The following is a 19735-nucleotide window of genomic DNA, read 5'->3' as shown; positions in this document are numbered from 1 at the left end:
GTTCAAGATCAAATCACTTCTTACTTTACACCTTGGAGGTTGTTATGAATTTCTGCATTTCCATTAAATGATCCTATATTTTCTTCAGTAAATGCTATTTAACTATTCCAGTAATTAATAAAACCAAAGAGGGGTTCCTACTGTGAGTCTTGCCTACATGCTTTTAAGTCTGTGTATCATAGGTGAGGATATGCTTGTAAAGTCTGACATTTAATTAAGTTGTTTTGATCTTTTGTTCTCCTTTTTGCACATATTAATTATTATACCTATGAAGTCTAATTCCATTGTTTGATATGTGTTGATGTTTTCATAATATAACAAGGCTTCGTTTCTTGTGTACTAGAGTTATTGTTTAACTGTGATCACAAGATACCCAAAGCTTTGTAACATACAAGAAAAATATGCTCGTGACCCAACTTTACAGTACTGATTCTTTTCCTTGTAGGGTAAATGTCAGTAATTTGAACATGTGGATTGATTTCCTTTTTAATGGGTACGTTTGATATAATGGGACTAAATTCAAAGCTTTAAGAAGGAAACACTTTTAAAAGCACAAAAGGAGTGAGCCCTACTTCTTACAGTATATGGTTTTTAATGATGAGTTTGCCCAGTTCATTTCAGTAGGATTTACTGGATCTCGTGCAGTAATGCAGTCATTTGAAAGAAATGTCCATTTTCTCTATAAGTAAATATGCATCTGAAACGTCTTTCCAATAAAGTTCATGCACTAAGTGCAATTGTAATTTGACTCTCTTGGTAGGTTGGTTTTGGTTTTTTTCTTCCATCCTACTTCCCTAGGCTAGACCTGATCCCTCCCTGGCAACTGTTAGTGAACCTGTTTGGAATGAATGACAGCAAACAGTATAAAGATGTTACGCTGTCTGATGTGTCTGAAAGGGACTACAGAAAGGGAGTCTCATATGTAATAGGAAATTTTTATCCAAATTGCTTACAGAAAAATGTTGTTGCATTAACCAGTGATTACAGTGATTTTAAAAATTAACTCAAAAATTATTTCTCACTTCATTGAACTAGCCACTGTTCAAAATCATTGTGCTGAATACTTTGTAAGATGGAACGTTCTTTTGATTTACTTATGTTGGCCTTTAACAGTCTATACTATGAACTAACTTGGAAAGTGAAGCAACGGGTCAGAATTCATGCTGGGGGGGATAAATGAATACAAACTGAGAGATTTTTCATATACTTTGATCCACATTAACTCTTTAATACCTTGCAGGTTCACAATTATGTTTAGAATATATTTTGTCAGCTGTACGTTCACAGTTTTGCCCATATTTCCTCAAGCTGAAGGGACGAACACAGAAAGGTACAGAACTGATTTGAAATGTCTATAAACCTCAAGTCCAAAGTTTGAAGCTTTGTCTAGCATTCATGGAGTTTGGTCTGATTCTTTCACAATGTCTTGCCTACAAAACCAAAGTATTTGCTTTTGTCTTCATCCACTATAACAGTTAGTTACTCATGTCACTTAGTATGAAACTATATCCTTTTACCTTAGCTTTATGTGTGTTACTTAATGCACTGGGAATGATAGTCATCATACAGTTATTAGTTTACATAAAAATAAATAGCAGATCAAATACTTGGTTACATTCTTCTTGATCCAAATATATGTGAGGTGTATTTCAAAGTCACCTAGATAATATATTTGAATTTTTTCAGATTTATTGGAGCTTAGATGGTAGGAGCTTTTCCACTGTTTAGGACATTTATTTACATAACTGGAGAATGTACGATTTTTATGAGCTAAAATATTGGTTCTTCCTTTCATTTGATTTAATGTTTAAAAGATTTATTTATTTTTTTTAGTACAGAAGAAACAGTCAGTTGCATTTCTAGAATTCTCTGATTATTCTAGTAAATTCCATGATTACTCTAGTAAACTACCCTAAGCTTTTGCGATTTTACAAGGAATATGTTTTCTAGAAAATACTTTTTGAAGTGGTCATTGTGAACTCTTTGCAGACTTCAAGATGTTAAGGATTGTATTATTACTGTTGTTTTGCTTGAAGATAAAGGAACAGTTCGCAATACCAGAAAGATCTCCAGAGCTTCATATGTGTCTCGAAAGGTTTACAGGAAAATAACTGAGTGGAAACTCCAAGTTTTTTGACAATATGTAATGCTGCTGATCCTCTTCTGAGTTTGGTGGTGTCCTTCATGTTTCACATAAGTGCTATGGAGTAGATGAGGGATATTTTTCCATTATTTAGGTAAAAATCAGTGCTCACAAGGATTATTGTAACTGGATGATACTTTATTAATTAGTAGACTTGTCCTTTTTTGTTGACCTTATTATGCAGGCATGCCTTAAATCAAAACTCTTCTGAGAGGTATTGTACGTACCAGTCCTCTCTGCATTATATCTTGCTCCCTTGTGGCCTATATACATAGGCTGTACAAACACTGTAAAAGCTCAGTGGAAAACCTTTCTGGCAGGTGGTAATTGGGAATACAGTTCTAGAGGCAGATGTCCATTCCTAATACCTTCAAGTACTGTGCCTCAAATATAGAACAGTTAAGGATATAAAGTCTTTGGTTAGAAATAGATTTGCCTTTGTGGTTTTGTTTTTCTATTAATGAGGTTTTGTATTGCTTGCCTGGAAAATAGCTATGACCCTATGTGTACTGAGAAAGTAAGTAATCACCTAGACAAATGATAATTGTTATTCTTATCTGAAAAAAAAAAAAAAGAAGTGAAAGAATAACAAAAGACTTGTCACCAAAAACACCGTCACCAGGTAATTTTTCAATATTGAAAATATGATCTAATACAAGTCACAAAAGCTAAATTCCAATGCAATGAGGGATGGTCAGATAGGCAGTTCTTCATAATGGAGGAGCAAAGTGTTAAAAACAAAGGAATGACCTGCAAAATGATCCTGTATGCATGAATCAATCATGTAAATGTTAAAAAACTCAGAACCTTGATTATAAGGTAATAAAGATTAATTATTCAGCTACATAAAACTAAACTGGAATTCATCTTTGGATATGCAGAGCTACACAGTGATGCTTCATTAATATTTAAAATCACTATGGACAATGTTCAGACCTTGATATCATCTCTTAAAATCGTGTCTCACCTATCTAGAGAGTAGTTGTTAACACAGTCCAGTGGATTTTCATGCCACTTAAGATGGCTTAATTTTTAGTTCTTACTCTGATATACTTGCTGCGCAGTGATACTACGTACTACATACCCATTTTCATACAATAACTATGAAAGAAAATTTTAATTGAAGAAAATTACTGCAAGTTTAAAGATGATATGTGAATTTGATAATTAATAAGTTTGATCAATATAGTAATGAATTTAATAAATTATGTAATCTTTTAAGACAACAAAAAATAGCCTCCTATTCTGTATAAAACCACAGGTTTTCTGGATGATGTCCAGAAGCTCTCCACCTCTCACTTACCAGCACGAGGGAATGTGGCACACTACAGCATCATATGAACTGATTGTGATTGCCTGCATAGCTTTTTCCCCATCCATTTCAATCAGAAATCTGCTCCAGAGTATGAGCCAACCATCGTGTTTCTATGAGATTTGCAGCAGCTATATCTGACACCCATCGCTGTGCTTCTGTCGCTGTGCTCTGTGGTGCTTCTGACAAATCTGTTTCCCTCAGATTGGCTTTAGCCGCTCTGTTCGGTGTGCCTGCAGACTCTTTTCATTATAAGCAGTAGGGTTGTGGGGAGGAAGAGAATAAAGAAGAAACAAATAGATTGATAAGAGTGATTTGAGGAGAGAGAAAAAGTCTGCACAGCAGAGCATTTTTAAGTTTATGTTATTGCAATTTGTGTTTCCTCTTCGGCAAGAGGGAAGCATCAAGTTTTAATAACAACATGTGACAGGCTGAAGGGAAGGGGTGATAGGATTTTCTTGCTTTCTATTCAGCAGCTGTAAGCAGCTGTTTGTCCATACAAAAGTAAGTACCTAAGAAAAAGTTGGGTTGGAAGTAGAAGAATATACCTGTGGCAGGTAATAAGTATCACAGTATCACAGTATCACAGTAGGTTAGAGATTGGAAGGGACCTCAAAAGATCATCTAGTCCAATCCCCCTGCCGGAGCAGGAACACCTAGATAAGGTTACACAGTGAAGCAGACCATGGAAGTAACTGAAGATTTGAACATAACTCAGCCTATTTAAATAAGTTATATGTGTCAAGACCATCATCAAAACCTCCTAATGATAAGAAAAACCTGAGTATGGTTATGTCTTAGAAGAAAAAATCAACAACCCTTGAGTATATTCTTTTTGGGCAAAGACATAGAAAAGGTAATTGTGAATTAAATCCAGCTTCACAGAGAAGGTAAATGAGAATCAACTCCAGCTGTGCCTGATTTCCATAAGTGTCTGAGATTGCAGTTCAGGCTACAGGCCTACATATAGCACAATTTACTGGATGCTTCTTACTGCCCTTGAGAAAAAAAACCAAACCAAATCAAAACAAAAGCTTCATTTATGCTGATACTGCTTCAACAATATGTTATTGGCATGCTTACACAGTGTGACAGAGCTAAGCTAATCACATGCAAAATATTAAGATAGATGCTGAACAAATGTGTTTGCTTCCCAAAATGTAATGACTGCATGATGTTTTAAGTAGGACTGATTGTGTTGCTTTACATTTTCCACTGGAGTGCTGTGTTCTGTTGTCATATCCATGCCAAACTATCACCCTTTCATTAATTAACACAAGCACAGTCATAGGATACATAGTCCAACCAAGTAATATTATATCATTTCCACCATAAGGGTGTGTATATATACATAGTTCGGCATAGTAATAATCATTCCATCAGTGTCTTTATGTATCTGCAATTTTAACTTATAATTGTCTTCTTAGTATATTGTCATTTCCACATCCCCTCCTACTCATTAATGGTATTTATGTATTCAATTAATGCATTTCTTTCAAGTAAAAGGTTATTTTATGACTAAAGCTGCAAGGAGAAAGAAAAAAAAAAAAAGAAAAAAGAACTATCTATGAGTGAGTGGAATAAAATTAGACCTTTTGTGAGTAAAGGGCCTTGGAATGCCAGAGGATCCCAAATGCCTATTGTCTGGGGAAGAAAGTGATTTATAATATATGCTAGATGAATTCAGTGTTTGAAAATTAGCAAGGCGATGAGGTTGATTGTTCCAGGACTGCTTTTATTAAGAAATCTGGCATTGTGCTATACATAAGGTCCATGTTTAAATGCTCCCTATTTGTCATATAACTGGCATAGTCCCATAGTGCCAGAGTGTTTTGATGAAATAGTGGCAGCTGAGGACTGACAGATAGCTGTCATCTAGATCGACTGTTCCACCACAGAGTTTTATTTAATTAAGCAGATATGGAAGAGATACTTTTTGCTATTGGAATTAGGTGAATAAAATAGTATAAAACCCAGTAACTTTTTACATGACTTTTGTTTAAAAAAGAAAAAGCAACCAACCAACAACAAAAATCCAAACCACCTGTTTCTATCATTTCTTTCTAGTAAGAAAAAAAGTTAAAGTCACATCAGCTGCTGAGTTGAAACCTTTTGTTGCATGAGGAGGACTAAATCTATGTGCTAATAGGTAAGTTAAGTATAAACCATAACCATCCAAAAGTGGTTTTGCTCAGAAACTAACTTTTACGTGTCTAATCTCTGGACATACAATCTCTTCTACATTTCCTGACTAGAACATGAGGTGGAATTATGTCCTAAGAAAAGTTATCTAAACACCTGTGTGGTAAGTAGAGGCATATGAGGCTATGTGGCAAGATGTTTCAAGAAATCTGCTTTCCTCCTCTGTTTAAGGCTAAGTTGCCCTAGACTTTTACAGTCAAGCTCTGTCTGCTTGGGATATGCAGACCCAAAGCTCCCGAAGTTATACACCTAAAACTGTTCTTTGAAATAAAGAACATTAGCGGTTTTCTTTTCAAATGTTCCCTGTGGAGAAGAAACCTCATAGCTAAGTGTGAGGTTTTTTGCTGTGAGATATACATGGAAACCCTCTCAGGATGAAGAAGGAATTTAACACATTTCCTATTTGCGGTGAGTGCTCTCCCTGTTAGGCTATTACACCATCCTTTTCTTGCAGTCATTATGAAAGGATATTTAGCCGTACTTTCATTGAGAGTAAATTCTGCTTGTACATTATGTATATTTTCCACCACCACCCCACCCCCCTGGATTGCACCCTTCAGGATTTAAGGAATCCTCTGCATAATTTTTGGATTCCTTTCAAGCTTAAGACAAGCTAAATGAACTGCTAAAACTGGAATAGTTTTGAACATGCTCTGAAACAGACTCTTAGGTCCTAGAGGAATTAGGCTAAGTCAAACAAAGGAATACCTCTGTGGTTAGATAGTAGTAAGACTGAAGCTTTTTCAATCACAGTTATAGACTTTTCCTCAACTGCAGTTGAATTCAGGGGAGAAGGGTTGTTAAGAAAATCTCTAACCATTAGCATTTTGCACAGCAACACCCAAAAACTTGAGAGACATAATGTGCAACTTGGTAGAGAGACAGAACGCTTGACTGTGAAGACACTGGTGTTAGAAAAGATGGATCAAAAACCTGAAACATACCATATTTATCCAGGAAGGAAATAAAAAACAGCTTGCGTTTTTTCTCTTGGAGGATATCTCTTCCTCCTCTCTACTCCTGTAGAATAACCAATTTTAGCTGTTTCTGTTCTCCTATTTATCTCAAACGTATTAAAGGAGGAAACTCGGAATACATCTTCTTTTGTCAAGGAAATTACAGATAGCAGTTTCAGTCTTGGAGTAATCTTAAAATTGTCCATGGCCAAATTCAACAATACAACCCAGTGCAGCCAAGTACTTCAGTATGCACATAATTTTATTCACTTACTTAAATCCCTTTGACTTCAAGAGAATTTGAGCAGTGCTTAAGTGCTTTGCTGCAAGAGTGCCTTAAATTGGTAGATGGCAAATTTCAAACAGAAAAAGGAAGGCCACAGTTTTTGCAGTCCCTGCTGGTAGGTGCCTGAAAAATTGGTTTTTTTTTTTCGGATGATCCTGTAATTCCTGCTGCCTCCAACTTTTCTTTTATTCTTTTGGTGGGGTTTTTTTAGAGCTATTTTGTTCCGGTTTTTTTTTAGGATCCTCAATTATACACCATTCCCTGCCTCATTCCAAAACTAAAAGAAGAGATGCTCTGGTCTGGTTTCGACAAGCGATGTTTCAGCAATTGCACACAGTGGAGATTTTTTCAAGGCACATCAGGCATATCCTGTATCAAAACGGATGGACCATGCAAGAACACACTTCCAGCACTTAACAAGGTAAATAGGAAAAATTTCTAATGGGTTATTTTCAAAAGTAGTTAGGTGCTAACCCTAGTGAAAGTAAGTTATGACTTTGAAAATGTCATCTTTTACATTTTATTTACATAGTTTACATAGATACTGTCTTCTTAATGTGATAACTGATCTTGAATATGATCAAATTGTCATTCCACTTTACTGGCAAAAAGACCACAAAGTGTTAAGATGATTAATGTAACTGTCAGGTGATATATTCATAAATTTAGCTGACCTAATTCATATACAAAGAGATAATATATATCAGAGTTTATGTGCCTCACTCACATTGCAGAAACACAGCTTGTGACTTGAGTAAATGCATACTGAATTACAAATATGAAGAGAAGGGAAAAGAGGAAAAGAGGCTTGCTGTGTTTTTATGCTTTTATTTCAAATAAATCTTTAGACACACATCTTTTTACCATATAAAACATAATCCTCACTCTGATTTGAAATGATGGATTGCACAAAAGTTATTAATTAAAAAGTTAATAATTAAAAACAGTTTCTACGAAAAAGAGGGAGAGGTGATATTACAGTGTCCTGTGAGGAAACCTAAGCTTTGTGCTGTTGCTCTTTTCCCCACTGAACAGAACAAACTTTTAGCACAAAACCTGGATCTGTTGCTCAGATAAGAAACGGAATGTATGTGGCAGGCATTTAATGAAGGTTCACTGCTGGTCAGACTCTGCCTTTTAGAACCTGTCCTCAGTGTTCTGGGAGAACAACATTCTTTTCAAAAGAAGCACTCTCATGTGCATTAAGCAAGTGGAGATCTCACTAGCTGTAGCAAGGAAATAAACTGCATTTCATATGGGCTTTTTTTTTCCAGAATATTTTTTCAACTAAGTTAGGAGAATAAACAGAAAAAACTCTTAAGGTACAGGCTCCCATGGCATACCTGTACTCAGCCTTACCTTAAACACTATGTTTATGAGGGCCTGTGCTACACCCCAAGCTACATATTCTCAATCCTCGTTTGGAAGTTCTAACATAAATATGATATATAAGATGATAATTGTTCTGAATGGCACCATTTTTGTTTCTCCTCTTTTCTTTCAAATACTGCTGAATACTTACCCAATCATCGCAGCTAGTTAATGAGCAGCTGAATTGAATAACTCTTAGTGTATTTTCATACCATTTTAATTGTTTTAAGTAGCCTGCTATGTGAGTGTATAAAGTCTTTAAAGAATCTATCCAGAGAGCACTTTGGAAACACTTTTTTCTTTTTCTTTTTCTTTTTCTTTTTCTTTTTCTTTTTCTTTTTCTTTTCCTTTTTCTTTTTCTTTTTCTTTTTCTTTTTCTTTTTCTTTTTCTTTTTCTTTTTTTTTTTTTTTGGTTCTTCTTTGAATGTTATTGATAGTGTGGAACAGTCCTAAACACTTGCTTGAGTCCTCTGCTAGAGCTTTTTGTTTTCACTAGAAACTGGTGGAGATCAGCACTTTTTTGACACTCCTTGTACCAAGTGCTTATAAAGTGTTTATATCTATAATTGTGTCAAATTATGTTGATTAAGCGCTGAAAGACATGAGTAAGTTGAAGTGCTCAAAAAGTGCATTACTCTGAGTGTCACCCAGGGACTCTTCACATCAGACACTTGGGGGACAATTTTTTTTCTTCCAAGCACCTTTAGAGCACTATGGTTTAAAGTGTCTTTCTAGCATTAATTAAATTAAAAAAGCAAGTGCCAGTTAAGTGCACATGATTTACTCTGATCTTCTGAAATGCAAATGTATTTCAGGCTAAAATGGCCTTCCCTCTTTACAATTCACCAGTTGCCTCCTCAGTTGTACCCCACACCTTTTCTGATGGAGTATTCAACCTCTAAAGAGAACCATGGGAAAGGCTTGGAGTTAATTCCGTTATGAGTCATCGGACAGAATATAGAGCTGTCCAAAGACTCAAATACCCATATTAAGGTATCTAATAGCCTTATGAAGAAAAATCGTATTAGCTTAAGGGGAATGCTGTGTAGACCTGGACCATTCTGAATTTGTTCTTCTTAGGCCTGCCCCTCCCCTCTGGGTTACACAGTGAAATTTATGCTGCAGGTTTCTAAAGTAGCTGCAGCAGACAAGAGTTACAGTTTCCTTCCAGTGAACTTTAATCATATGTTGGTCATTAGCCATACGCTAGAGTCATGTACATGACAAAGACAAAATGGTTTGGCCATGATGGTCTAGCAAAATGGAAGCTTATGCCCCACGTTAGAATATTGATCTCTACTGCTGTTGCAAAATGGAAGAGCTTCGTACAGCACTGTAGCTATTTAGTGTGAGGACAGTACAAGAAAAATACAGTTTCTAAAAGAGAACAGTTGGAAGGTAGAGACAGCAGCACAAGGACACCAAAACTTGGTACATTTCCCTGAAGAGTAAAATAAAAAAAATAAAATTCTGAAGTCTGATAAAAAAACAACCAGTCACTTTTAAGAATGTTATTATTGAATATCCTACTTCAAGGGCTATTCTGTTTCATGATAGAATATTCTTCTTTTAGGTGTGACGATAACAAGCCTTACATCACCTAATTCTGACTAGACTCTATTAAAATTATTTTTTCACTTTTCTGAGAAACTGTATTTAATCCCTACGTCAATGTGCTGAGAAAGATAGTAAAGATATATCTGAACTTTAAACATCTTTAATCTTTCTCTTTAGCTTTCATTCTTGTTGCACAGCCTCAGCAATCAGATTTCAACACTCCATTCCTCAGAAAAACTCACAGATTTAGAAACCATAGTGAGATAAGATTCTCCTTTGACCAACAGATACATTCCGCTACATCTTTGAAAGGTCTTTTAAATAGCAATGTCTACTGAACTCTTCTAAATAGATAGAATTTTATTTGGTAATGACTAGAAAGTAGCAGACAGGTGGCAGAAGTCCACAGGAGTGTAGAGCTGAGCTGTATACTGCACCTAAGGAGACATCCCAGTCAGTCCTCACTGGAAGCATTATCTGAAAAGTCCTTTTTAGCCTAGAGTTTGTAAAGTGAATTGTTCTTAACTTCATTCCCTGGGGAAAGATATCCATTTCACAAGTGTCACTCTCAGTGTAGCAGCAGTGAAGAAGCCAAGAACTGAGTAAACATTGAGCATGTTTTAGCAGTTCAAGGTAAAATACATTGTCAGGGCATCTGAAGCCTTTCTCAACAATTGCTTATACTATGTATGTAGTGGAGTGGCTTTCACTGCTATATAAAGCAGAGGCTTTATGCTCTGCAGATCCCATTCCAGCTCTTACCTGCAGGTTGATCCAGTTATTGGTGAAGTCAGTTACCAAGGGACTGATTTAGAGTGAGCTGAATGAAGTCTCCAGAGTATCAATTAAATGTAGAAAAGAAAATTTGAATCGTGATTAGTTTGAACTGTTATTGTCTTCTGTTTGGAAGGAAAGGAATCAGTGCTCTGTTTGTCTTCTGTAAGGTTACCTATTATACATCGTATCCCTCTTTTCTGTCCTTCTAGCTACTTGATTGCCTATTTATTTGCAATAGTCTTCAGAGGTAATGAACAGATTGAATTTAGATAGAGGGCTCAGATTCACTGTTGGAACAGCTCTGATGAAATAAGTGGAATTAGCTAGGAGAGTCAAAATACTTTGTGTTCAGCAACCATAAGCTGTCTGGCCTGTTGATGACTTCTAAAATCCCGCCAGCGGGTAATAGTGTGTGGTTGTACAGCCTAATTTTAAAGGTCTGAAAGCCATTGAAATATAGACTGCATTACATTACCTAGATGAAGCAATTGTCAGAATGAGTAAAACTAAGCATTTGGAGGAGGGACTACTGAGAAAATAATTTTTTGCATTTGGGTAATGTTTCATTTGGTTAGGTACTATTTTTTTCATTCCTGGGAAAGAAATCTGGATTAGTTTGGATCCAGTTCTTTTTATTATAAGGTACATACCATCCACCAAATGTTGTGAGTAGGTAAGATAAATGGTATTGGTTACCGTTATATAAATTAATTTGTAATCACAGCATCATCCAACAGATACCTTCCAGCATTGTTACTGTTGTACATACTGCAAGCATTCAGTAATTCTGAGGTACAACAAGTCTTGAAAAATCACAAGTTATCTGACAGACCTTAGGACATCTGCTGCTTGTCTAACTAGGAAGAGAAAGACTGATGAGCATTACAAAATCAGAGGATCATTAAGGTCCAGATTTAAAGCCACAGCCATGTAAAAAGTAGGACAGAATGGGGCACAAACACAATGAAGTTTAAAAGAGAAGCTTCTAAGACACAGGGGGAAAAAAAAAAGGAAGTCCTTGGAGCAAGAAGAATGAATATTTAACTACAAATACATGCTTTGATAACCTGGCAGGGCATAACACTTTGTACTGCTGGCCATGAGGGTTTCTAGGATATGGCTGTACTAAGCTGTGGTGTACCAGAAGTGCCATGAAGCTTTTAGACCTTCAACTCATGAAAACAGAAATGGTGAGTCGATACTTTTTACTTTCCAGTATCCCATTTGCATGAGGGAATGAAAATGTAGCCTTCAATAAAAATGCCTTATTTGATGAGTATCTTATGCTACAGAAATATTTTAATAAAATGTTCATATATGACATACTTGGCAATTATTTTCCATTGCTCTAAACCTTTATATATCTTCCTTATGCAGTCACTTAGTACATAACTCCAATGATGTGGTTTTCCCTTTACACTTACAGTAAGTTAGTTTTCATAAGGATGAGAAAGTGCCTCCTGAGACAACACATTGCTGAGAAGAATTAGAACACCAAAGGTAATAGATCTCTTAATTTAAGATAGAGCCACTTGCCATTTCTGTTCCTTTAAAAAGCAGTCAATTCTAATTATAGAGATTTATCTTGGATTAAGGAAGAAAAATATGAAAGTAAGCACTGCTGCTTCTACACTAGCTCTAGGGTTAAGGCTTTTCTAAATGGGAATTATGCTTAGCGAGGACAGTAAAGTGCCATCAAATTCTGAATTAACTGTTCATATGATGGAAACTTTGTTGTTCTGAAACTATTTTCCTTTTCACTGGCAGTTACTGCTGTTAGGGAAGAAAAGAAAAAAAGTGAGGGGGAGATGCTTTTTGAAAGGAGAAAAGCACTTCTAATAGTTCTTGTAAAGTTGTATTCAATATAATCCACAGAATATCAAAATTCAAATGGAAGAAAACACTTGTGATCCATCTTAACTTGAATATTATTGGAGTCCAATGCAAACAGCAAATGTTTCAATAAAAACTACAGACACTCTGGTTGAAAAATATTAACATGGAAAGAATCACTTTCAGTGCAGTTTCAAAGACAACTGTTGCATTTCCTCATCTTCCCCTTTTGCTCATGTCCCTGGAATGTTTTTTATTTTATCATATCTTCCTTTTTTCTGATAGTGTTTGTTCTCCAAATGGAAATTCTTTAGTACTCATCAAGATATCTGGTATCCTTCCCTGAGATATAATTTATCATGGACTGTTTATCACTTTCCTTATCTGGGCCACAGATGTGCTGGTCTGTATTTGGAGACCTCATTCTTTACTGAGCTATCAAAAAATCTATGGGGAGGAATGGGGCAACAAAAATCAAGCCACCTCCAAGAAACAAGGATTCACAGTCTTTGAAACTTTAAAAATCTTCAGTTCTTCTTTTGTCCTTGTCACACTCTCATTGTAGGAAATGTGATCTGAGTTTATTTAGTAAAGAAAAAGATCAACTTTATGCCAAACTTTCTGGTATTTCATTGTTACCCATATGAGGAGAGTTGTAGAAATTATGTTCTACCTCTCTCAAAAATCTTGGTATTGATATTGCACAGCCTGCAATATTTAGCCTCAGTCTGGTTCCGATGCAGAACTAAGGAATCAGAGTATGTTTTTAGTGCATTTTATTATGGGTATCTGTGATCTAACCCTAAAAACTGCAAGCATCTCTTAAACCATATATTCATAAAATATAAAGCCAGAGAAGACTTTTAATATCCTCTGTTAAATGTAAAAAGAACCCCATATATATTCCTAACATGTTTTGAGTGTTTTCTGTAAGCAGCTTAGGTAGAAAACTGACACATGGACAATATAAAAATTTGGAATTAAAATAAATATCAAGAACTGAACAATATCTATTTTATTTTTCATGTTTTAGTAAATCAGTGTTCTCAAACTAATATACTACCGAATGATTAGAAGTTGTGTTCTTTCAACTTCATTATACTTTTTTATAGATCACATTATTCTTGAGTTTCTTAATGCAAATATGCCTGGAGTTACATTTTCCTAAGAAAATATCCACAAAATGAGAAGTCACCAAGAAGGAACTCCTGAACGGTATCTACATGTACAAAATGAAATGATAAATACATATGAAAGATCAGTGTAAATTTGTAAGAAGTATATCCAAAACAATTACAATGCAACCTAAGTCAACTTCAAAGAAAAATGTGGGCAAGTTTAACTGCAATGGTTATTTGAGGTAGTTGGCTGAGTATAGATGACAACTGAAAATCTGTTCATATATTGATCAACTGCAAGAAGAGAAAGAACAAACAAAACAAATAACAAGCTCTGTGGCAGTGCAAACACCCGTTTGAATTTTGCCTATTGGGCATTTGTTATGTTACTTTTCTGTGTGATGAATGGAAACATATGCTCAACACCAACTTACCCAGGCATGGTGCAGTGGATGCACTAAGGACGTAAACAAGAGTTCAGAGTCTTTGCCTAATTAACAGAAATGTATCTTCAGGAGATTGGACTCTACTACCCATTAAGCCTCTTCCAACGAACAAGGGCAGAGATGAAAAGAGAAACTTTGCAGCATGGTGAGAGGTGAGAAGTTTGCAGAAGACTTAAGAATCTAAATGAGCTGTCCTGAGATCTCCGTTTCTCCAGCACCAGCAGATTGGATGAACACCTGGACTTATTTTGCAACTGCAGCAGGGACTGCATCTCTGTGGACACCCCAGGAGACACCTACATAGCAGCAGGAAAATTCCACAGAGATGACACTTCTAAAGACATCACCCAGCAGGAGAGAGCTAAGCAGGCAGCACAGGTGACAAGGAAGTGCAGTAGTGCTTTATCCTGCACGCTGGAGAGGAGCCTGTCCCAATGTGTATGGGGCACTACCCACAATCAGGTGTTCTAGGCCCTGTTTGGAGGTGTATTTTACTTTTTAACTGATTCCACAATCTGCTGCTGTGCTTTCCCAGACTAGTACTGTATTGCAGTTTCATGCTGTATTCCAGTTCCATTTAATGAAACTATTTGTTTCGTACCAAAACTTCTGGTTGCAATTGGAAATGTATTGTCCAGTGAGTGATCCTGAGAAAAATGTTTCTCCTGTTTTTGAAGGAGTGGGAGTATTGAGCTGGTTTTAATACTTGGCCCTTGCTACTATTGAAAACTCCTGACAGAGCACTCAAAATACTGTGTACGCTAGGAAAAAAATATCTCCAGTAAATAAAGTGGTAGTAACTCAATATTATAGTCATTAGTAATCGAATTAGAAATCATTAGAAATCTAAAAGAGTAATTCTTTCAGCAAACCTGAAGAAGGCTTCCAGAGTTAATGAATGATTCAATCCATAACTGGCCCGAAAGAGGAGTATTAAATACATTTGTTTAAGATGAGTACCAAGCTTTGGCCAGGAGGAAAATCTCATAGATATTCTGCATTTAAGTGTCACTGAAACAAGTCTGCCTGGAGTATGAAGCTTCTGGTAGCACTGTGACCCCTCTTATCATTTACAATTGAATGCTACTTTTACATGGGGCTAAACATTTCTGAATTTCCTTTTTTCTTTTTTTTTCTTTCCCCCAGAATGTTTCCCTCACAGCATAATCAACTGTTGCAAGTTTCAGATTTGAAATTAACACACTTGATCAGACACAGGATTATTTATTGCTTCTTACAAAGTATAAATGAAAAACTTTCACACTTCCAATGCAAAAATGAAAACAAAACCTGGCCAGATCTGCAGACTTATCCAGATATTAAAATGAAACTTCAATAGTGGTATATTTTCTGCTGGAACTCTTACAGACTTCTTTAAAAGAGCTCAAATTTTCTCTGCAGTGGAACAACCCAAGGATATGTAGCAAGCATCCAATATTCTGTTATTCATCTGTAACAATGCCAAGAGTAAAAGGGGAGGAACTGTTATTTAAAAGTCTGTAGAGACAGTACTTGGTTATTTTCTTTAACTCAGTGATGAATCTGCTTTTAATATATGTGGAGAACAAAGCAGTTCAGACCATTACACTTTCTAAACAGAATGTAGGAAGAGAGACAATTCCTCATGCACTTGAATGAGGTGCTTGTAGGCAATGCTTGTCTAGCACACCACCTCTTCAATTTTCAATCCTGCATTGTAAACGGCTCTAAATATCTACCACACTGAAGAACCATTTCCTCATCAGTGAGGAGATGACAGGTTATTAACTTTATTTTTTCTCTTTTTTTGTTAATAAAATCCTTCATGGATTAAGCAAGCAGCAAGTTAATCCCAATGGAAGATATGTAAGATTAAAGACAAGGCACAAAGGCTCCTCGGGGTGCTTAGCTGTTACATCTGCCCATTTAAAATCCTCCTCTGGCTGTGCTTGAGTGGTGTGATGTGCTAGGGTGAGCATGGGTGATACGTGATACCTCCTGCTCTGCATTCACCTGGCTGGGGCAGTCACATTTTGAGAAATGCTCATCAGAAAGTAAGGGGAGATAATCCTTATGCAGCAAATTCATCTGCAGTATTTGATAGCTTGTCTTCAACCCTGGCATGTCACAGTGGTGCTAATCTACAGACCCAATGGGTGAATTACCTCTCTGCTGGATTCAATAGTTCAGGTTTGACTTTAATGTTTATTGTATGCATTGGCCTATAATGTTAGGCTTTTGGGGGGGTTTGCCCTTGTTTTCCCAGAAGGGTTGAAGACATCAGGCAATCCCAGTCTGCCCTTCAGGCTGGATTGCACCCATCTAGCAAGTGCCTGATTTTATCCGATTGCACAGTGATGCTTACAGCCCATGAGGAATGTGGGAGTCCTGGCTTCAGTTTCTGACTGTGCTTGACGATTGAATCCACATGGCTACAAGGTATTTAGGATGGAGATAATCCAGATATTAATTAGATGCAGAAACTGGGAGCCAGAATTCCCTTCTCCCAGGTGGTTGCTGAATCAAGTTAGGTTCTGGAGTACTATTTGTTCTTACAACTATGGCTTCATAGTCAGGATGTAACAGCAAATGATTCTCCATTTATTTGAGGAAAGTGATTTCTCCATTTATTTGAGGAAAAAAATAATTTCACTTCAGTGGAAATATCTTATGTTGATTTTCACTGAACTGACCGATGCTGAGTATTTGTTCGTCTTTTTTCTATCTACAAACATTTTACCAACTTCCATCACAAGCCAAGAGGACTGCAGTGTTTCTTGTCTTTATGGTTTGACAGTGCACATTAAAGGTGAAGTGGTTCTACCTTGTGATTATTTTTTTTTTTCCGGATCTACAGAACAGAGTCTGCAAACTACAGCTATCATGTTAGGAATATATTCAAAAGAGATTACATCAGTACCTAAGGTGGCGAGTTTTAAAATTTAACCAAAGCTGCTCAAGGAGAATGTTTATTTTTGTTTGGGTTTTGTTTTGGGTGGGGTTTTTGTTTTATGTTTTTCTGTAACAAGCAATTTCTCAGTTTTGGTCTTTATTTCATAAATTATTACTAAACACAAGCATGTCTACTTTTTTTTGAATGCTCCAGTACTGCTCTTTGCTTGATTTTTTTTTTTTTTGCCAGTTTACTGTTCAGTAATAGACAAGCCATAGTGATAATTATATACACATATGTATTTGCTATTCAGAGCTGGCAAATACACATACGGTGAATAAATTCTTTCACAAATATAGTGATGCTTATACTTGCAGAAGTAAGGGATACAAATAAGAAAAAAGTAATGGGTACATTATGGAATTGAAACGACAAGAAAGTTTTAGGCAGTTACACTGCAGTTATTCAAGTTGTAATCTGATGTTGTCATCTGTCTGAAAATGTTTATTTTCAACTTCCTGACATGAATTTTGCCTTGACTAACTGCAGTACACATTACAAATAATATCTCTGCTACAACTATCAAAGTAAATAGGCATACTACACAGACACAGCATCTCAGGAGTATCATATTATCTTTGTTAAACAGAATTAACGTTCAGCCTGTATGCTCCCTCACATGTAAAAAGGACCCTTTCTCAGCATTTACATGGCTTCATTGGTATCATTTGAATGCCAAAATTCTGTATATAATTTCTGATGCTAGAATAAAATGGATATACTTTTAATTGCAAATTAGTTTCCAAGCACCCCAGCCTTATCAGTGTGTTGGTTTGTCCCACTCAGAAAAGCTCCCTTCAGTACAAGATCAGCAGTGAAATTGCAGGGACTTGCAGATAGATTTGAATAAACCCATTTCTATGAAGACATAAGGAAGAAATGATCAGAAGGTCAAAGGTCAGAGCTCCCTGTTTAATTTTTTAATGATTTCCAATTCTTGACAAGGTTCCCAGTATCAACATTCTGCTCAGTTATTTGCCCAGCACTCATCCTATTCATATTTGATATAGGATAATTAGCAACTGGCCTTGAGAAGTGCAGCCCTTTCTACCATCTGCGCAATCAATGTTAGAAAGTGTTCTTCTTCCTAGGGATAGCCATGTATTTTCTGTATAGCTCTTGATTTATTAAAAGGGATGTAATGATCATGAAAAGTGTTAAACTTACAGCCTTCTATTGACAGTAGTTCTGTTTAGCTTCATTAGATGTGATGCTAACATCTGTCTGGTGAAATGGAGACCACCTGCTCATTTTATGTAAGTTCAAATACTCATCAATTGCTAAAGACCTATATATTCAGCACATTAAGCAGTGCCAATGATAAGAATGAAAGTTATTTGTGGTTCCTTTTCAACCTTGCAATTTTATCTTTTATTGAACTATTGTATTATACTTTCTGTAATTCTTTGTAAGCAGGCAAGAGTAACGGGCCTTTGTCCTTTCAAGCTGGCAATTTAAATTCCACTAAGATACCAGCCTGAGGTGGCAGTGCTAATTTCACTGATTGGCATGAGGACTAGAGAATGCACAGGCTTTGAATGATGAGATGTGTAAATGGTTTGTAAACACTGGAAAAATAATGACATTCTCCAGCATGGCTTGCCAATAGTAACAGGTGACATTAACATGAATTTACAGTAAATACTTATAAAAATGAACCCATTTTTTGCTGGTCCATGACATACAAAATGATGTCTCACCTCTCCCTTAAAAACCAATGGAGTCTAAACTCCTCTGTACACAGCAACCTCTGTCGTACTTCATTCTAATCATAGAATCATAGAATTGTTAGTGTTGTAAAGGACCTTAAGATCATCAAGTTCCAACCCCCCTGCCATGGGCAGGGACACCTCCCACTAAACCATGTCACCCAAGGCTCTGTCCAACCTGGCCTTGAACACTGCCAGGGATGGAGCATTCACAACCTCCCTGGGCAACCTATTCCAGTGCCTCACCACCCTTACAGTAAAGAATTTCTTCCTTATATCCAATCTAAACTTCCCCTCTTTAAGTTTTAACCTGTTACACTTTGTCCTATCACTACAGTCCCCAATGAAGAGACACAATAGTATATATACATAATAGTCATACATAATAGTATGTATAGTACTTAGTGTAGTAGATAGATATAGTAGACAAAATAGTATCTTTAAGCACAACAACTATTACTTTCTTTCACGTCTGGCAAGATCCTTTTTCTTTCTCCTAAGGGAATTTATACTATGATGAATAAAAAGAGAGAGATAAATGATATTAAAGCTATGTCAACCACAGCTAAACAAATATCTTTCTTTATCAAAAAGGCAGACCATTTCCTACATCATAAAGAGATTATTTTTTTACAGGCTGTTCTAACAAAGTCCTAGAAAACTCTCCTACTATTAAATTAGTATGTCTGTTCAGCATGCTTGCATACCAAATGGGAATTTATGCTGTGTTAGCCAATAATGCGCTTGCAGGATTTTTACCTTAATAGAAACTATGATCTTAATAAGCATATTAAATTGGAACACAGGATCTGATGATGTACATTTTATTTTGCTACTAACAGGCTGAATTACATGCTAAAGGTTTGCTGTCAAATAGAAACCTAGCCAGTCCATAAAAGTGATTTAATGACAGATTCCTGTAGTGCAGTATTCCTGCATCTCCCTTTAACTACTGCGGTTTTAAAATCCATCTTTTCTCATCTCATTTACAAAAATGTTTCTCTTTTGAGCATTATGAAAAGTGAAAAGGGGTCCAAGCATGTAGGTGAGCTAGTGAAGCCTGCCACATATGATGACATAAAAGCTGTCCGCA

At 36.2% G+C, this 19735-nt stretch overlaps 1 long non-coding RNA gene across 1 annotated transcript; it reads left to right on the top strand.

Moving 5' to 3' along the window:
* Positions 1-1026: 1026 nt before the first annotated feature.
* LOC133207649 (uncharacterized) lies at positions 1027-18027 on the top strand. The gene is made up of 6 exons (XR_009724106.1): positions 1027-1330; positions 2609-2765; positions 5523-5604; positions 7138-7320; positions 12031-12104; positions 17720-18027. It is a non-coding gene; the product is annotated as an uncharacterized LOC133207649 (long non-coding RNA).
* Positions 18028-19735: the final 1708 nt, after the last annotated feature.

This window comes from Neopsephotus bourkii, unplaced genomic scaffold (assembly GCF_033783945.1).
Source record: "Neopsephotus bourkii isolate Nb327-2 ecotype Australia unplaced genomic scaffold, CSIRO-AGI_Nbou_v1 NB_234, whole genome shotgun sequence".
NCBI classification, from domain to species: domain Eukaryota; kingdom Metazoa; phylum Chordata; class Aves; order Psittaciformes; family Psittacidae; genus Neopsephotus; species Neopsephotus bourkii.
The sequence above is the reverse complement of the archived record's forward strand: the minus strand, read 5'-3'. Positions and strand labels throughout refer to the sequence as shown.